The sequence below is a fragment of the Notamacropus eugenii genome, chromosome 1 (assembly GCF_028372415.1).
Source record: "Notamacropus eugenii isolate mMacEug1 chromosome 1, mMacEug1.pri_v2, whole genome shotgun sequence".
Classification (NCBI taxonomy): Eukaryota; Metazoa; Chordata; class Mammalia; order Diprotodontia; family Macropodidae; genus Notamacropus; species Notamacropus eugenii.
The window spans coordinates 398,438,759-398,444,758 of NC_092872.1; positions in this window are offsets into that span (position 1 = coordinate 398,438,759).

The following is a 6,000-nucleotide window of genomic DNA, read 5'->3' on the forward strand; positions in this document are numbered from 1 at the left end:
CTGAACCATTAATGACTGCTCTTTGAGTCTGGCTGCTCATTGTTTTAAATCTATAGTGATGTGGATTCGTTACTGAATCTACATAACCATACTACCATGTTTTTTATAAGAATAGCATGAGAAATATTTCATTTGCTTTGTTAAAGTTTGAGAAGATGATCAGTAGCATTCCCCTTATCTGCATGCCTAGTAACTATCGAAAAAGGAAACAAAGTGAATATGGTATGACCTGTTCCTATTGAAGAATTGTTGGCTCATTGTGATCACTCTTTCCTTTTCCTATTTTCCTACCATCTCTAATGACACATTCTAGAATTTTGCTATAAATCAGTCAAAATCACTGACCTACAATTTTTAGACTATTCTTTTCCATGTTTTGAAACTCCAAATGAAAGTCTTTTCTAATCCTGCTGCACAACTCCCATTCTGTCTTTCAAAGATTATTGACTAATAGGTTTGATTGCTCAATAACTAGGTCTTTTAATTCTTTGAATACATTACGATATAGTTCATGGGGGCCTTCGGAATTAATCACATCAAGAGAAGTTAGGTGCTCTCTTACTATTTTTCTATTTATCTTGGATTTCAGCTCTCTATGAACTATTTTTGTTCTGCCCTTTCCAGTCTGAAAAATTATTCTCTTTGGTGGAGAAAAGAGATGCAAAATGAGAATTGAATAGTTATATCTTCTCTCTGTTGCCCATTATCATTGTCCCATTCATGCCTAGTAATAGTCCTATTTTCCTTTCCTTCCCTTCTCATTGATTCTTTTTCCCTATAATTGCTTAAACAACCTACCTTTTTGTTGTCTTTACATTATTCTCATCAGCATCAATTCATTCTGAACTTTATCACTACTGACATAATGTGTACTAGACTGTGCCACACTTTTCTGTTTACCTTTTGTTACCTGCCTTTGTTTCTACCTTTTTTACATGCCTTTAAAAATCAGATTGATGAGTTGATGAGTCCCTGTTCATCCGTATCATAAAAACTGACTGGTAGCAAACTCATCACTAGAGAATTTGAAGCAAAAGCTCTATTACTATTTGACTGGGATACTGAAGAGAGAATGTTTGTTTGGGAATGAGTTAGGCCTCTGAAAGCTCTTTGGACTCTTGAGGACACATGATTCTGTCCCATGTCAGGCAGGTGTGTGGGGAAGGGAGCGCATATTTAGTAATATTTAAATGGAATTAGGGGGAATTTTGTTTATAACCAATTCACACATGGTTTAACTGCTGAAAAATCACAGAGGATTAGCAAGATTATTCTAATAATTTATATAGCATTTAAGCAATTACATTTCAAATGTGTAATTTAAATTTTTCAGGACCTTCAAGTGTGAAATATTATAAGTGAAAAGACTGTGGAAGTTAAATTAAAAAGTAGTGACCCACCCAACAACTAGTTTCTATTTATTGTCTAAAAGATGTCAATCGGCAATTTCCCAGGATTAGCATTTGTGAGGAAGCTTATAAAACCAATTTGATGAGGGAATTGAACACAAATCATTGGCTGAAAGGTAATCTTGGCATCCTAAATCTGATGGAGAATATAAACTTTATTTCACTTCTCTCCCTTGTCCCCGAAGTGTACAAAAAAAAGAAAAAGTTGCAATTCAATAACTTTCTTCCTCTAAGAAAGAAACTATAACCAGTACAAAAATATTTCATCTTTAGAAGAAGATAATTAGCAGCTTTGAAGATCTGGTTTTATTTTCTTTCATTTTGATTAAACTGCCTTTTCATGATTAATTCCAGACAGTGAGTATATTAAGTCACTTTCTTGTCATCCAGTCTCTGTGATTAGGTGGTTTCTACCAGTTTTTTTTCCTATAGGTGCTTTGCAGAGGATGATGTTAAGGTAATTCTGCTTTTTTCCCTATCTTCCCTATTCATCTCCAACCCCCCCTCCCCCACCTCAACTAAATTTTCCTCTGGTAGTAAAATGAGAACAATTTGCAGGGTGCAGAAGACAAAGTATATAAATCAATGTTGACTGCTTCTTTCCAGTGCAGTGCTAATATTTTTGCCTTAGGCAAAGAGGACCTCTAAATATTAAAATACCTTTAAACCATTGGCTGATATATTTGAGCAGTGTTTCTAATGATTCAGCCTTCCAATGTTTTATTTGGGTATTTCATTGATTTGCACACTTTTTTCACATTAAAACTGTTGTGACAGAGACATACCACAAAAAGTTTTTTTTTAACATTAAAAAAAAAAAACTGTTTGAAGTTCCTAAAGCTTTGCTTGAGTTCTGCTGTTGATTTCTCCGAAGGGTAAAACATACTGGCAACTCCTCTAGAAAGACCCTTTCAAAAGAAAGTATTAAAGATGAAGTATAAGGATTTTTAGATCAAAAGGATAATGATTTTTTAAAATCTTTACTATGTGATAAATTATTCTGAAGGTATTATAAAGATGTACAAACTTACACAAGGGAATAACAGAAGGAGTTGGCAGTGACTTTGAAATTAGTATAGACACAGTACTAAAGGCATAATGTATTTTCCTGAGTTTGTTTATGGTTGGAAATTGCTACTGTAAAAAAAAAATCTTAAGTCCTTTTTTATAGGGAGAGAAGCTCTGATTTGTATTTTTTTTTTAAATTGGGGGATAGAGAAGTCTAAAATATAAATTACCAGGGTCCAAAAAAAGGAAATGTAAGAGATATCTACTGAAAGAGGTCTAATGACCTCACAAAGAGTTCGCAAAGCAGAATTGACTCCCCACTTTTTCTTCAGTTTTCTTTTGTATTTGCTACTTTAAAAGAGTAAGTTCACTGAGAATTGTAAATCAGTTGTATCCCCTACATACCAAGATTTCTTGTCATGAAGAAAATGCCACCTATTTTAGAATCCATGTAACTCCTGAGCATATTTGGACTGTGTGCCTTATCTAGAGGCTAAGGGAATATCATTAAACTTGAAACTGAGTGGGAAGCATGAGGCTGTAGAAGGAGAAAACTTCTATAACATTTGAGTGACACAAGGAAGATGAAAGGCAACTGAAATCGAAGAATTTCTTGGTTTTTTTCCCCTAGTAGTAACTTACAATGGTGATTTAGTGATATAAAAATGATTGAATATTTATCAGCAGAAGGTGAGATCATAAATAGTTTGACTACACAGATTGTAAGAGTCTTAAAGGCAAATATTGTGATTGAATATCACTCAGGTGTTGGTCAAGGCAAGTTCAAGTTAGGGAAAATGATAGAACTTCTTTGTAGTCCCTTAAGGGGAACGTCTTTGACAGAACCTGTTTTAATAGCTCCTGTCAATATAGTCATGAGCGACTTGCTTTGTAAAAGGGATTGTAACTAGAGCTCATATCTGACACTCAGCATTTTTAATCACATTTACCTGAGAAGGTAAACACGTGGTAACTGACATGCTATCTTTGATAGGCATCTTTCTCAGAATAGTGTCCTTTTTTATATACCTGTGGGTCAACCTTTCCCAGTTATAATGTTTAGAATGATAATGATAATGGGTGTTATCAAATGGATAGAAAGCTGACCTCAGAGGAATGTCTAGGGTCAAGCCTTGACTGATGCATACTAGCTGGGGACCCTGAGCAAGTCATTTTACCTTTAGGGTCTTGGCATCTTTTTAAAACTATAAGTCATAAATATTTTCTTTTTTGTTTTACTTTGTTTTGCATTTTTTTTCTTTCTCATGGTTTCTTCCATTTGTTCTAATTCTTCTATGCAACATGACTAATGTGAAAATGTGTTTAATAGGAATGTATATGTAGAACCCATATCAGATTGGATGCTATCTTGGGGAGGAAGTAAAAGAAGGAGGGGGAGAAAATTTAAAACTTATGGAAGTGATTGTTGAAAACTAAAAATAAATAAATTTTTAAAAAGACAAGTCATAGAACTTGTGTAGATCTGTAGGAGTTTCTTCTCTGAGAATTCAAGATACCAAGGAAATCATTCATCCTTACTCCCTTAACTCACCCCCCCCAAACAAGGATAATTATCATCATCATCATCATCATCACTGGTGTTTACATAAAGTCACATGGTAGGTTGATAGGATGATAGGTTTAGACCTGGCAGGAACCTTAGATGTGTCCTATTACAATTGGGAAACCAAGGCCAAGAGATTCCATGACTTACTCATGGTCACAGGAACTACCAAGGTAGAATTTGAACTCAAGCATTTCTGACTCCAAGACTGGTGCCTTATCCACACTACCATACTGCCTTTAATTGGGGCATTTTTTTCTCCACTGTTTTTCCATGTACTTGAGCTTTACAACAACTCTTGAAGGTACGCACTGCCGTCTGTGAAGGGTTGTATTTGTGCATCATTCAGAAGCCTCTGAATCAGTGCTGACAATAAACCCAAAAGGCAAACTAGCAGTTTTCCTCCCATTATAGAGCAATGCCAAGTGAGGCAAAAAGAAAAGACAGTTAAATTTACCCAAGTAAACCTAGATTTTTTAAGGGCTGTGTTTCTACTTTATCATATCCTTACTTTTAAAAATTTCAACCATCTCAGAGTCTGCTGATAATGGACAACCATCATCAAACAATTTACAGCTGAAGTCACTTTCCTGTGGTGGCTAAGAGTCAAATAGGTACTCACCCATGTAATAATGATTTAATGGATAAAAGGTAAAGCAACCCAGAGAATCTTTTAAAAAATGAATTAAGTAATAAGGACTACAAAATGATAATAATATCACCTGATAATAAGAACTATCAAATTTTAATATTATCAAATAATATAAAAAAAACTATCAAATGATAGAATGGTTGAGGTTTGCAAAACCCTTTACAATCACTCTCTCTCATCTGATCCTTACAACCACCTTGGGAAGCAGATGGTATTATTATCACCATTTTACAGATGAAGAAACTGAGGTAGACAGAGATTGAACGACTTTGTCCGGACTTACTCAGCTATTAAGTCTCTGAGTCAGGGGTTGTACCCAGGTCTTCCTGACTGATTCTCACACTCTCTACACTGTGCCACCCAGTATAAATTCTCATCTTTGAATAAATGCTTATAAATGATTTTTTAAGAAAAATCATTTATTTTTACTAATTAATTTAACATTTACTTAAACTTCTTTATAAAGAGTACATACTAATTCTCTTTGTCAAACTCCATTCTTTATGTGTAAGGACGCCTTTGCTTTGCTGTACCAATCAAGGTCCGTTTTCTGAACTAAATCCTGACATTGGGAACCTGAGGTAATTGCATTGTTCTCTACATTCATATTTATAAAGTCAAGCATATTTGATGGACTTTAAGATTTAATGACTTTATGTAATTTCATGTTTAGTGCCTTCTTTTACAATAGAATAGCGTAATTTTAGGGGAGAGTACAGTTTAATCTTTGAATTATCTGCTTAGCGGATCCATGGCCTGTTTTGGAATCAAAACTAGCAGGGTCCAGATGTAGCCTCTGACAGATGTGGATTACATTACCATGGGCAAAGCAGTTACTTTCTCAAAGTATGATGTGACTGTCTGAAACTATCAGTTGCTGAGCAATTACAGATCTGTATTATAGAAGGAATTTCTACCCTGGTGAGCTCCATATACCAACAAAATCACAGTCCAGAGCCAAAACAAAAAAATAAGCCAACAAAACCAAAGATGTATTGATGAATAAATTAGCATCTACAGAAAACTGCCAATCCAGGAGTGCTAAGTCAACCCTTCATGAGAAATTCTTCATTCCTATAAATCTGAAAGTGTATAACCTCCTCAAAGTTCTAACTGGCTGTATTTTGTTCTCTCCTTAAGTGTTTCTGTTTGTGGTCTGGTCACAAATTGAAGTAGTGATCAAACTACTTGCATTTTTGCTACCTAGGGTAAAATTAAATCTGGATTAACAACTAAAAATAATAATTTTAATAAATATGCTTACAATTTGAATTAATCATTGAAAAATAAGAGCAGTTCACTTAAGAAAATGTAAACTATAAGTAGAAATCAAAATAATGAACATGGATTAATAGTATAAATACCTA